The sequence below is a fragment of the Hippopotamus amphibius genome, chromosome 6 (genome assembly GCF_030028045.1).
Source record: "Hippopotamus amphibius kiboko isolate mHipAmp2 chromosome 6, mHipAmp2.hap2, whole genome shotgun sequence".
Taxonomy (NCBI): domain Eukaryota; kingdom Metazoa; phylum Chordata; class Mammalia; order Artiodactyla; family Hippopotamidae; genus Hippopotamus; species Hippopotamus amphibius.
This window is the reverse complement of record NC_080191.1, coordinates 82,062,953-82,078,521: the sequence shown is the minus strand read 5'-3', so window position 1 is coordinate 82,078,521 and position 15,569 is coordinate 82,062,953.

The window sequence follows — 15,569 nt, the reverse complement described above, 5'->3', positions numbered from 1 at the left end:
AGGTTTCCATCCTTTTTTCACTTCAAATATTTGAGTAAAGAAATATAATTTGTTTCCCAATTATTTAATTATATATAGTTGATGTATTTTTGCTTTCTCCTCACTTCCGAGATCACATTTGTTGAAACATGCTACCTCAATAAAGACAAATTGTTAGTTCTATGTCTCAGTGTTTGATAAAGTAATGTACATTCATTTTACCCTGTAAGGTAATAATACTCTGAAAGAAATCTCTCTATTACTGGTTATTTTAAAACTGTACAGCGTTATTCCGAACAGTCATGGTACTGTCAATACTAGTGATACAGTTAAGCTATTTTCTCTTATGAAACTTTTTGATAATTTATGACACCTATTGCTATAGTATCCATCTTAAATTTTTATCTCTAATACATGAGAAGAGAACACTATTATAGCATCTTATCCTTTATTTTGCAAGAGTTATGAATGAGTAATAACTTAAGGGTACATACATTGAGCCCCTGGTTCAATCACCAAAGTCCAAATTTACATGACTTACGAGCCCATAGGTGCTTGTGATGCCGAGCAGGGCCCTGTGGGACTCCTGGGCACAAAGTCTGTCTGTGTCCCCTATTTCTTTGATTTGGGGAAAACAGCCTTCATTCAGCCTTCATGACCTTCCCTGAGTTCCAGTGGGCAGATTCAAGCAGTTGTTAATTAAAGAAGGGAGGGGATGCAGGAGACCTGGGAGAAACAGGCAAGAGCAGCCTTGGGGCAGGTCCTGTTTCCCCAGCAACAAAATACACAACAATATCTTTGAGCTATTTTAAGGAAGTTGAAACCCCTCCAAGGTGTGAGAAGTTAATGATGGTATGCTACCCACAAGCATGTAGACCCCAGACCAGTTGGACCTGAAGGTGGATGATGCTGACTCCTACTTAGCTCACCACCAACCCACCAGAATAATGCAAGACTGTTACTGCCTTGATCCTTATTGCCTACCCCTGACCACAAGCCCCAACTATAAGATCTCTCCCTATTCCCCAGAGAGGGGGGCACAGTTCTTGAGGCACTAGCCACTGTGTTCCCCCTTTGCCTGGCAAAGTAATAAAGTGATTCCTTTCTACTCCTCCAAAGCTCTGTCTCCATATTTCTAGTCAGCATCAGTGAAGAGAGGCCAGGTTTTTCTCGGCAACACTTGCTCCATGTTAAGTGATAATTATCTGGGTGATGCTCCATTTCATTTATAATAAAGTACAAGTGCTAAAAACACAAAAATCCAATTAGGAGGTTTGCACGTGTAGCCATTGCATTGCTGAATATTTTACTTTGTCATCTTAAAATTATCTCCCCAGGATTACATCTTTAAATCAATTTCTGTCATAATTTCTTTTTGCTCTCAAGTTAACATGCATACTGTGAATACTGGACACAAAAGCATTCCATGGATTCTCCCTTTTTGCTTCATGAGCTTAATATTAAAAAACATCATTTTCTCTGCGCTCCACATAAGACTTGCTGAGACTTGCCCATGAACCCAGAGATGTTCAGAATATTTTAATTTTTCAGGTCTCACTTCAAGCATATCTCTAAACTGAAAACTTTAGATAAGATGGTTTATAGTGTAATTTTCATAGGAAAATGTGAATCAAGATTTGGAATCTCTTGCCTTTTTTTAATACTAATCTTTTTATAGATAATTAACAGGGAGAAAAAGTCAAGCAGTTTCCATGGATACCACTCATGATGTCCAGTTACGTATGAAATAGATGGATTAAGGATGGATTTCATTTTCCTTCCAACATGGAACCATGACCTACTCTGTAAAATAAAAAGCCTCATGAGAAATGTGACTGACTGGTGTATTTCTGAATAATAGTTTTAGGAAGGAATGGGAATTACCTATTAAAGAGTAGTTTGGTCAAGCCCAAGAGTCAGGCATTTGGTGGATGCCTACCTGGCCTTCCATAACCCACAGACATTTGCATTGACTACCAGGGAGTCAGCCAAACACTTTTTCCCGCAGCCTGTGGACCACAAACATGAAGATCGAGACAGCTGCCAGCACAAGTTCTCTTTGTTATCCAGCAGGAAGCCTTTGTCTGAATCAACAGTTTCCCATCTCCATCCTCCACCCTGCATTTCTCCAGCAGGGCAATTTGCAGTTATTAACAGTGGAGAATTCCTAGTTCTATATAGACTCGAAGAATTAAAAACAGAAGAAAATAACTTCATCAGTCGGATCATAAGGGTAGAGATCAGGAGAATTGGTTTCTACATGTGAGGGTTAGGATTTTGTAGTCACACGGCAAGAAAATGGTATGGCAGAAAACTATCCCATAGCTCTAACCTAAAGAAGTGAGATGCTCCTGGGTTATGAAACTGAATTTCAGGGATTGCGAACATGGTAGTTTTCACTGAGGGAAAAGAGGTATTTGGTGGTCTCCATCAATTTAAAAAATCCCAGCAAAGTAAGCACTTTGGAACTCAGTCTCTGCAGATTCCTTCCATGCTAAGCCCCACCTTGAGTGCTTCCTTCTGGAAGTTAGGAACCAGGTAGGTCCAGATGTCTTGATGTTCTTTTCAACACATCTGTTGTACAGGGAGACAGTGTGCTGCAGTGGCTAAGAGTAAGGATGAACTTAGGAATCAGACAGCATGGATTCCTTTCATAGCACATACTAACCAGGTGACCTCAGGAAGTTTATTCAACCTTACTAATCTTAATTGCTTTCCAGCTATAAAGTGGAAATAGTAATTCCTAACTGTAAGAGTTGTTGATAGAATCAATTAGGATGTCTTGTGCAAAGGAAATAGCACTGTGCCTACACCTAACAAATACTCAAATGGCAGCTACAATGCAAGCATTTTTATAATCTTTGATGATTTTTGTACTCATTAGAATGCAGTAGCTGACAGAGAAGCATGAGCCCTTCTACTTGAATGTCCTAAGTTGTAGCTCCCTCTCTTCCAGTGCCAAGCATCTTTCTTGATTTTCTAATAGCCACATTAGAGGTTATTTTCAATAACCAATTATACCAACTTGTAAGTTTGCAGATTTGTGTGAGTTTGCCTTCTTATTTTTTTCCCATTTCCTTCTGATGCATTTTCGGTGGAATAAATTCAATGGTCAAGGACCTCATCTGTAAAAGGTTTTCTAATTCTTTCAGAAGAAGTACTAGCTTCCTCCCCTGTGTTCCCATCAAAAGCAGGATATTTACTTGACTGTGTTTGGTTGGTTGGCTGTGAGTCTGTCTCCCTTGATACATGGAAGCTCCTTGAGGGCAGATACGTAGCTACTTGTCCTTATTGAATTCAGGAGTGTGGAAGACAGCTTTGAAGTATATATTTTGGGAAGACAAGTACTGAGAATCATTCTGGCCAGCCATATCATTTGGCATTTGAAGAGCCATTGGGGATGGATAAGCACAGTCAGACATTCTGTGAGATTTTCTACAGTAAATGCCACAGTGAAAAGTGACTGGGCATTTGGGAGCCCCGAGAACATCATATCTGAAGCAGCAGCTTCAGAGTACTCTTTTAGGACTCATACCTGTTCTTGATATTTTGGTGTTCAAAGAGTATGCACAGCAGAATATAAAATATCCATAAACAGTCTTTTAATCCTTTGCATTCTAACTTTTGTCTCTTAAAAAATAAGAGAAAGGTATCTTTAGTCTTTAAGGATAACTAACTACTCAAGACTTCAATGATAATGACAACATGGTCTTTGTTCCATTTCTAAAATTCTCAAGACGCAGATAAAAGTTAATTCAAAACTCAGTTTGTATTTCTAAAATAAAGATGAAAACTGAATAATCATGATAATTATAGTCACGTGAGGTCAATAGCATTAGTGATAGCAAGTTGAGTATTAATTCACACTTGCTGGGTGCATGAAGAATATAATAAACTTTACCTTTGGAAAATTTGTTTTTAAAAAATTATTGGTGATCTTACCACTTAATTTAATAAACACTTTGTTTACATAAATGGTACAAATCAAACAGTTTGCAAGGCAGAAATAAGAGACACAGATGTAGGGAACAAACATATATGGACACCAAATGGGGAAAGCCAGGGAGTTAGGGTGGGATGAATTGGGAGATTAGGATTGTCATACATACATTACTAATAAAACAAAATATCAAATTGTACTCTTCAAACATATGCAATTTATTGTATGTCAATTGTATCTCAATAAGAGTTCTTAAAGAAAAAAAATTATTGGTGATCATACCACTTAATTTAATAAACACTTTGTTTACATAAATGGGATTTTGGGGGGAAATGTTAAGAAACTACAGTCCAATTAATCATATCAAATAACTATTTTTTTAAGGAACTTTTTTTGAGATACAGTTAACAGACAATAAACAGCATATATTTAGAGTATACAATTTGGTGTTCCAATCTCCCAATTCATTCCCCCCCAACCCTCCGTGCTTTCCCCACCTGGTGTTCATGTGTCTGTTCTCTATACCTATGTCTCTATTTCTGCCTTGCATTTCCTCTTTCATAGTTGTTAGCATTTGCCTTACGTATTGAGGTGCTCCTATATTGGGTGCATATATATTTATAATTGTTATCTCCTCTTCTTAGATTGATCCCTTGATCTTTATGTAATGTCCTTTCTTGTCTCTTGGAATATTTTTTATTTTAAAGTCTATTTTATCTGATATGAGTATTGCTGCTCCAGCTTTCTTTTGATTTTCATTTGCATGGAATATCTTTTTCCATCCCCTCACTTTCAGTCTGTATGTGTCCCTAGGTCTGAAGTGGGTCTCTTGTAAACAGCATATATATGGGTGTTGTTTTTGTATCCATTCAGCCAGTCTGTGTCTTCTGGTTGGTGCATTTAGTTCATTCACATTCAAGGTAATTGTTGATATGTATGTTCCTATTACTATTTTCTTAATTGTTTTGTTGTTGTTTTTGTAGGTCCTTTTCTTCTCCTATGTTTCCCGCTTAGAGAAGATCCTTTAGCATTTCTTGTAGGGCTTGTTTGGTGGTGCTGAATTCTCTTAGCTGTTGCTTGTCTGTAAAGCTTTTGATTTCTCCATCGAATCTGAATGAGATCCTTGCTGGGTAGAGTATTCTTGGTTGTAGGTTCTTCCCCTTCATCACTTGAAATATATCATGCCACTCCCTTCTGGCTTGTAGAGTTTCTGCTGAGAAATCAGCTGTTAACCTTATAGGAGTTCTTTTGTATGTTATTTGTTGTTTTTCCCTTGTTGCTTTTAATAACATTTCTCTGTCTTTAATTTTTGTCATTTTGACTACTGTATGTCTTGTCATGTTTCTCCTTGGGCTTATCCTGCCTGGGACTCTCTGCGCTTCCTGGACTTGGGTAGCTATTTCCTTTCCCACGTTAGGGAAGTTTTCCACTATAATCTCTTGCAGTATTTTCTCAGGTCCTTTCTCTCTCTCTTCTCCTTCTGGGACCCCTAGAATGAGAATGTTGGTGAGTTTAACATTGTCCCAGAGGTCTCTTAGGCTGTCTTGAGTTCTTTTCATTCTTTTTTCTTTATTCTTTTCTGCATCAGTGATTATCACCATTCTGTCTTCCAGGTCACTTATTCATCCTTCTGCCTCAGTTAATCTGCTATTGGTTCCTTCTAGTGTATTTTTCATTTCCGTTATTGTGTTGCATATCTCTGTTTGTTTGCTCTTTAATTCTTCTAAGTCTTTGGTAAACTTTTCTTACAACTTTTCGATCTTTGCATCCAATCTTTTTTCAAAGTCCTGCATCATCTTCACTATCATTATTCTGAATTCTTTTTCTGGAAGGGTGCCTATCTCCTCTTCATTTAGTTGTTTTTCTGGGGCTTTATCCTATCCCTTCATCTGGTACAAAGTCCTCCGCTTTTTCATTTTCTCTATCTTTCTGTGGCTGTGGTTTTCAGTTCTACAAGATGAAATACTGCTGATACCACTTGATACTGCTGTCTGCCCTCTTGTGGAGGAAACTATCTAGGAGCCTCCTGTGTGCTTCCTAATAGGAGGGACTGATGGTGGGTAGGGCTGGGTGGGCAGAGCTCAGTAAAGCTTTAATACAATTTGGTGGGTGGAGCTCAGTAAAACTTTAATCTGCTTGTCTGCTAATGGATGGGGCTGTGTTCACACCTTGTTGGTTGTTTGGCCTGACACCACCTAGTGCTGGAGCCCACAGGCTCTTTGGTGGGGCTAATGGTGGACAATGGGAGGGCTCACACCAATAAGCACTTCCCAAAACCCCTGCTGCCAGTGCCCCTGCTTCCTTGGTGAGCCACAGCTGCCCTTCCACCTCTGCAGGCAACCCTCCAACACCAGCAGGCAGGTCTGGTTAAGTCTCCTATGGGGTCACTGCTCCTTCCCCCTGGGTCCTGGTGAGCACATTTTTTTGTGTGCGCTCCAAGAGTGGAGTCTCTGTTTCCACAAGTCCTGTGGAGGTCTTGCAATCAAATCCCACTGACTTTCAGAGTCTGATTCTCTGGGGATTCCTCCTCCCGTTGCTGGACTCCCAGGTTGGGAAGCCTGAGGTGGGGCTCAGGACCCTCACTTTAGTGGTTGGACTTCTGCAGTATAACTTCTCCAGTTTGTGAGTCACCCACCCAGCATTTATGGGATTTGATTTTAAAGGGATTGCGCCCCTCCCACCATCTCATTGTGGCTTCTCCTTTGTCTCTGGACGTGGTGTCTTTTTTGGTGAGTTCCAGTGTCTTTCTGTTGATGATTGTTCAGTAGTTAGTTGTAATTCTGGTGCTCTTGCAAGAGGGAGTGAACGCATGTCCTCCTACTCCGCCATCTTAATCCTATCTCCTCTCAAGTCTCCCCAAATAACTATTTTAAGAAAGGTATATTTCATCTCTTCAGGTTTAGAGAGGGAGATCACTCTACTTTTTTTTCAAGAACTTTTACTGAGATACAGTTAACATACAATGAACTGCATATATTTAAAGTGTATATTTAAAATTTGATTTTTTTTCTTCTTAGTAATGTATATATGGCAATCCCAATCTCCCGATTAATTTACCCCAACCCTCCCCACTTTCCCCACTTGGTGTCCATATGTTTGATCTCTACATCTGTGTCTCTATTTCTGCCTTGCAAACCAGTTGATTTTTACCATTTTTCTATATTCCACATATATGTGTTTATATACGATATTTGTTTTTCTCTTTCTGACTTACTTCACTTTGTATGACAGACTCTAGGTCCATCTGTGTCTCTATAAATGTCCCAATTTCATTCCTTTGTATATATATACCACATCTTCTTTACCCATTCATCTGCTGATGGACATTTAGGTTGCTTCCATGTCCTGGCTATTGTAAACAGTACTGCAATGAACACTGGAGTGCATGTGTCTTTTTGAATTATGGTGTTCTCTGGGTGCATGCCCAGTAGTGGGATTGCTGGGTCATATGGTAACTCTATTTTTAATTTTGCAAGGAATCTCCATACTGTTCTCCATAGTGGCTGTATCAATTTACATTCCCACCAACAGGGCAAGAGTGTTCCCTTTTCTCCACACCCTCTCTAGCATTTACTGTTTGTAGATTTTCTGATGATGCTCATTCTCAATGGTGTGAGGTGATATCTCATTGTAGATTTTTTTTAACTCTTTATTGGAATATATTTGCTTTACACTCTTGTACCAGTCTTTGAGGTACAGCAAAGTGAATCAGCTGCATCTACACGTATATCCCCATTTCCCCTCCCTGCTGTGACTTCCCCCCACCCCCATCCTGGCCCTCCAATGCATCTCCCATCATCAAGTTGATCTCCTTTTTTTATACAGCAAATTCCCACTAGCTATTTTACAGTTGGTAGTGTCAGTATGCCCGTGCTACTCTCTCACCTCATCCCAGCTTCCCCTTCACCCCTCACCCAAGCCCTGTGTCCTCAAGTCCATTCTCTACTTCTGTATTTCCACACTTGCCTGTCACTGGATTCATCAGTATCATTTATTCAGATTCCATATATATGTGTTAGCATACAGTATTTGTTTTTCTCTTTCTGGCTTACTTCACTCTGTATGACAGACTCTAGGTCTATCCACCTCATTACATATAGCTCCATCTCATCCCTTTTTATAGCTGAGTAATATTCCATTGTACATATATGCCACATCTTCTTTATCTATTCATTTGTTGATGGGCATTTAGGTTGTTTCCATGTCCTGGCTATTGTAACTAGTGCTTCAATAAACATTATGGTACATGTTTCTTTTTGGATCATGGTTTTCTCTGGGTATATGCCCAGTAGGGGGATTACTGGGTCATATGGCAGTTCCATTTTTAGTTTTTTAAGGAACCTCCAAACTGTTTTACATAGTGGCTGTACCAGCTTACATTCCCACCAACAGTGAAGGGGAGTTCCCTTTTTTCCACACTCTCTCCAACATTTATTGTTTCTAGATTTTTTGATGATGGCCATTTGGACCAGTGTGAGGTGATACCGCATTGTGGCTTTGACTTGCTTTTCTCTAATAATTAGTGATGTTGAGCATCTTTTCATGTGTTTGTTGGCCATCTGTATGTCTTCTTTGGAGAAATGTCTATTTAGGTCTTCTGCCTATTTGTGGATTGGGTTATTTGTTTTTTTGGTATTAAGCTGCATGAGCTGCTTGTATATTTTGGAGATTAATCCTTTGTCCGTTGCTTCATTGGCAAGTATTTTCTCTCATTCTGAGGGCTGTCTTCCTGTCTTGTTAATGGTTTCTTTTGCTATGCAAAAGCTTTTAAGTTTCATGAGGTCCCATTTGTTTATTCTTGATTTTATTTCCATGATTCTAGGAGGTGGGTCAAAAAGGATCTTGCTTTGATGGATGTCATAGAGTGTTCTGCCTATGTTTTCCTCGAGGAGTTTATAGTGTCTGGCCTTACATGTAGGTCTTTAATCCATTTGGAGTTTATTTTTGTGTATGGTGTTAGGAAGCATTCTAATTTCATTCTTTTACATGTAGCTGTCCAATTTTCCCAGCACCACTTATTGAAGAGCCTGTCTTTTTTCCATTGTATTTTCTTACCTTCTTTATCAAAGATAACCTGCCTATATGTGCTTGGGCTTATCTCTGAGTTCTCTATTCTGTTCCATTGATCTACCTTTCTATTTTTTATGCCAGTACCATACTGTCTTGATCACTGTGGCCTTGTAGTATAGTTTGAAGTCAGGAAGCCTAATTACACCAACTCCATCTTTCTTTCGCAAGATTGCTTTGCCTATTCTGGGCCTTTTGCATTTCCATACAAATCGTAAGATTTCTTGTTCTAGTTCTGTGAAAAATGCCATTGGTAATTTGATGGGGATTGCACTGAATCTGTAAATTGCTTTGGGTAGTACAGTCATTTTCACGATGTGGATTCTTCCAATCCAGGAACATGGTATGTCCCTCCATCTGTTTGTGTCGTCTTTGATTTCTTTCATCAATGTCTTAAAGTTTTCTGCATACAGATCTTTTGCCTCCTCAGGCAGTTTTATTCCTAGGTATTTTATTCTTTTGGTTGCAATGGTGAATGGGAGAGTTCCCTTAATTTTTCTTTCTGCTCTTCCATTGTTAGTGTATAGGAATGCAAAAGATTTCTGTGCATTAATTTTGTATCCTGCTACTTTACTAAACTCATCAATTAGTGCTAGCAGTTTTCTGGTAGAGTATTTAGGTTTTTCTATATATAATATCATGTCATCTGCGAAGAATGACAATTTTACTTCTTCTTTTCCAATTTGTATTCTTTTCATTTCTTTTTCTTCTCTGATTGTTGTGGCTAACACTTCCAAAACTAGGTTGAATAATAATGGTGAGAGTGGACACCCTTGTCTTGTTCCTGTTCTAAGAGGGAATTCTTTCAGTTTTTCCCCATTGAGAATGATGTTGGCTTTTGGTTTCTCATATATGGCTTTTATTATGTTGAGGTAATTTCCTTCTATGCCCATTTTCTGGAGAGCTTTTATCATAAATCGATGTTGAACTTTGTCAAAAGCCTTTTCTGCATCTATTGAGATGACCATATGGTTTTTATCCTTCAATTTGTTGATATGATGTATCACGTTGACTGATTTGCGTATATTAAAGAATCCTTGCATCCCAGGGATAAACCCCACTTGATCATGGTGTATGATTTTTTTAATGTGCTGTTGGATTCTGTTAGCTAGTATTTTGTTGAGGTTTTTTGTTGGAAGATTTTTAATCACAGTTTCAATTTCCATCCTTGTGATTGGTCCATTCATATGTTCTATTTCTTCCTGGTTCAGTTTTGGAAGATTGTACTTTTCTAAGAATTTATCCATTTCTTCCAGGTTATCCAATGTATTGGCATATAGCTGTTTGTAGTAGTCTCTCATGATATTTTGTATTTCTGCAGTGTCAAGATGGCAGCATGGGAAGATGCGGAGATCACATCTCCCCACAAATAGAACAGTTACCAGAAGCCAACAGGGGCCCTGAGGTCCAAGCAGATGGCAGGAACCCCACAGCAACTGGCTTGTGGGATCTTGATACACAAGCCCAGTGTCATGCCTGTGCTCCTGATGTGGGAGCTCTGAGTCTAAAACATTGGACTAACAGGGAAACCCAGTTCCCAGGAAATATCCTTTACCATGAGGCCTCCCAGAGGTTCTCAACTTAACACCAAGACCCAGCAGGAACACAATCCTGCCCATCCAAAGTGGGGGGGAAATGAGACGACGAAAAAATATGCCACAGATGAAGGAACAAGGTAAAAATACACAAGAACAAATAAATGAAGAGAAATAGGAAAATTGCCTGAAAAAGAATTCAGAGTTATGATAGTAAAGATGATGCAAAATCTTGATAACAAAATAGAGAAAACACAAGAAACAGTTAAAAAGGAGTCAGAAGAACTAAAGAGCAAACAAACAGTACTAGATAACAAAATAACTGAAATTAAAAATACTCTAGATGGTATAAACAGCAGAATAACTGAGGCAGAAGAACGAATAAGTGAGTTAGAAGATAGAAAGGGGGAAATAACTGCCACAGAGCATGAAAAAGAAAAAAGAATAAAAAGAATGAGAGTCTCAGAGACCTTGGTGACAACATTAAGTGCACCAATATTCAAATCATAGGCATCCCAGAAGAAGAAGAAGAAGAAAGAAAGGGTCTGAGAAATATTTGAAGAGGTTATAGTGGAAAACTTCCCCAACATGGAAAAGGAGATAATTAATCAAGTCCAAGAAGTGCAGAGAGTCCCATACAGAAAAAACCCAAGGAGAAATACACTGAGGCACATATTAATCAAACTAATGAAAAGTAAACACAAAGGAAAACTATTAAAAGCAGCAAGAGGAAAGCAACAAATAACATAAGGGAAAACCCAAAAGGATAACAGCTGATCTTTCTGCAGAAACTCTGCAGGCCAGAAGGGAGTGGCAGGATATATTGAAAGTCCTGAGAGAGAAAAACCTACAGCCAAGAATACTCTACCCAGCAAGAATCTCATTCAGATTCAATGGAGAAATCAAAAGCTTTACAGTTTAGCAAAAGTTAAGAGAATTCAGCACCACCAAACCAGCCTTACAACAAGTGCTAAAGGAACTTCTCTAAGTAGGAAACACAAGAGAAGGAAAAAACCTCCAAAACCAAACCCAAAACAATTAAGAAAATGGTAATAGGAACATACATGTCAATAATCACCTTAAATGTAAATGGATTAAATGCTCCAACCAAAAGACATAGACTGGTTGAATGGATACAAAAACAGGACCCTTATATATGCTGTCTACAAGAAACCCACTTTAGACCAAGGGACACATATAGACTGAAGGTAAGGGGATGGGAAAAGATATTCCATGCAAATGGAAGCCAAAAGAAAGCTGGAGTAGCAATACTCATATCAGACAAATTAGACTTTAAAGTAAAGACTATTACAAGAGACAAGGAGGGACACTACATAATGATCAAGGGATCAATCCAAGAAGAAGATATAACAATTGTAAATATCTATGCACCCAACATAGGAGCCCCTCAATACATAAGGCAAATGCTTACAGCTATAAAAGGGGAAATCAACAATAACACAATCATAGTAGGAGACTTAAACACCCCACTTACCTCAATGAACAGATCATCCAAACAGAAAATAAATAAAGACACACAAGCTTTAAATGACACATTAGACCATCTCCACTTAATTGATATTTATAGGACATTCCATCCAAAAATGACAGAATACACTTTCTTCTCAAGTGCACACAGAACATTTTCCAGGATAGATCACATCTTGGGTCACAAATCATGCCTTGGTAAATTCAAAAAAATTGAAATCGTATCAAGCATTTTCTCTGACCACAATGCCATGAGACTAGATATCAATTACAGGAAAAAAACTGCAAAAAATACAACCACAAGGAGACTAAACAATACATTATTAAACAACCAAGAAATCACTAAAGAAATCAAAGAGGAAATCAAAAAATACTTAGAAACAAATGACAATGAAAACACACTGACCCAAAACTTGTGAGATGCAGCAAAAGCAGTCCTAAGAGGGAAGTTTATAGCAATACAGTCCTACCTCAAGAAAGAAAAATATCGAATAAACAACCTAAACTTACCCCTAAAACAACTAGAGAAAGAAGAACAAAAAAACCCCAAAGTGAGCAGAAGGAAAGAAATCATAAAGATCAGATCAGAAATAAACGAAAAAGAAAAGAAGGAAACAATAGCAAAGATCAATAGAACTAAAAGCTGGTTCTTTGAGAAGATAAACAAAATTGATAAACCATTAGCCAAACTTATCAGGAAAAGAAGGGAGAAGATGCAAATCAACAGAATTAGAAATGAAAAAGGAGAAGTAACAATGGACACCTCATTGTAGTTTTGATTTGCATTTCCTAATAATTAAGGCTCACTCTACTTCTAAATGCAGCTTCTTACCAATACAAAAGCAATATAATCATACTAATATAGCAGGTAAAATGTTTAAAAAGGAGAAGTTAGGGGAACCACTGATTTCTCCATCTTATCCAACCGCAACTTTTATACAAAATTTTAAATGAACCTACAAAGCACATTCCAGGTTAAAATAAAAAACTGAATTTTTACCAAAGTTTATTCTATTATTACATGACAGAGGTGGAGCAAAATGTATCATTCTGAAGACAAATGACTTCAAAGTAGATGATTTTTAAAATATGTTTTAACAGAAATAAAATTTCTGAAAATTATCATAAATTTTACCGTATTTAGAAGGATCTAACCAAGCCTTCTGTTAAAAAGATAAACCTGTTGAAATATCAATATTTAGAGTAGAAATTGATACCCATTTCAGAGAAAATATCCTTACCTGCAATTCCTGAACCTGTGATTTCTTTCAAACTTATTATGGAAAATTATGTTTTATCAATCTAGTTTTTCTTCTTGAAAACACAAACTGATTTGGAAAATTTAAATAGCACAATTAATTCTAAATATTTCCACAGTACCTAAAATTCAACCATGAAGAAATATTCCAAACTACCTTATAATATAATGCTTTCAACAATATTTCAAAAGCATAACTTTATAGTAAAAGTGCTATTTGGCAACTTAAAAAAATCTTTAAAAGATCAAGAACAATGAACAGAAAACAGTAAAAAATATGGTAGGCATTAATCCAATGGTATCAATAATCACTTTAAAAGTCAATGATCCAGGACTTCCTAGGTGGCACGGTGGTTAAGAATCCACCTACCAATGCAGGGGACACAGGTTCAATCCCTGTCCCTGGATAGATACCACATGTTGCGGAGCAACTAAGCCCATGCACCACAACTCTTGAGCCTGCACTCTAGAGCCCATGAGCCACAACTATAGAGCCCATGTGCCACAACTACTGAAGCCCACGTACCTAGAGCCCATGCTCCACAACAAGAGAAGCCACCTCAATGAGGAGACTGTGCACCACAAGGAAGAGTAGCCCCTGCTCGCCACAACTAGAGAAAGCCCATGTGCAACAATAAAGACCCAATACAGCCAATAAAATAACTAAATAACTAGCTAAATATAAATAAATATATATAAAAAATGAAAAACTATTTTAAAAGTCAATGATCTAAATACAACAATTAAAAGGTAGACATTGTCAGAGTGAATAAAAAAATAAAACAATGTGTTGCCTACAGGAAACCAAATTTAAGTATAAAGACATATGTAAATTAAAAGGAAAGAGAGAAAGATATACCATGCAAACACTAACCAAAAGAAAGTGAGAGTAGCCATGTGAATTTCAGGCAGAGCAGACTTCAGAGCAAGGAAAGTCACCAAGGATAAAGAGAGCATTACATAATGATAAAGAGTGAATACTTCAAGAAAACATAACAATCCTTTGTGTATAATGCACTTAACAACAAAACATCAAAATACATGAGGGAAAACTGCAAGGAGATAGATGAATCACTGTTACAGCTGGAGACTTTAACACTCCTCTCTCAGAAATTAATGGATTCAGGAGGCATAAAATCAGAAATAACATAGTTAACTAAACAGCACCATCAAACAACCAGATATTATAGGCATCTATAGACAACTTCATCTAACAACAGCAGAATACATATTCTTCTCAAGCTTATATAGAACATTTATCAAGATAGACCACATTCTGGGCCATAAATCACACCTTAACACATTTAAAAGAATGAAATTCTACAACATTTCAGACCACAGTAAATTAAGCTAGAACTCAATAAAAGAATGATAGCTGGAGAATACTCAAATACTTAGAGATTAAGAAAACATACTTTAAAATAATACATAATTGAAAGAAGAAATTTCAAGAGAAATTTAAAAATGTCTTGAACAAAATGAAAATAAAGATACAGCTTACCAAAATTTGTTAGATGCAGTGAAAGGACTGTTTAGGGGGAAATTTAAAGCATTGGATACATGCATTAGAAAAAAGAAAGACCTAAAATCAATACTCTAAGGTTCCACCTTGGGAAAATAGAAAAAGAAGAACAAGTTAAATCCAAATTAAGAAAAAAAAATTAGTGCAGAAATCAATGATATTGAAAACAAAGAAATTAATACAAAAAATGAACAACAAAAAAGCTAGGTCTTTGGAAAGAGCAATAAAACTGATAAGTCTACAGCCAGAGTAAGAAAAAAGAAGACACAAATCATTTATATCAGAAGTGAAAGAGGGAACAGCACTACAGGTACCCTGGGTTTTAAAAAGATAACAAAGAGATTCTATGACCAACTCTATGCCCACAAATCTTACAATCTAGATGAAATGGACCAATTCCTTAAATGCCATGATCTGCTAAAACACACAAGAAGAAACAGACAATCTGAATATACCTATTAAAGAAATTGGATCAATAATTAATAACCTTCTGAAACAGAAAGCACCAGGCCAAGAAGGGTTGAACTCTACTGCTGAATTCTACCAAACCTTTCAGGAAGAAATTATACCAATTTTCTCAATCTCTTCCAGAAGATGGAAGCAAATGGACTACTTCCTAACTCATTCCATAAAACAATAATTACCTAATAGCAAAACCAGACAAAAACATTACAAGAAAAGAAAACTACAGGCCATTCTCTCTCATGAACATAGATGTAAAAATCTTCAACAAAATATTATAAAATCAAATCCAACAATGTGTAAAAAATCATACACCGC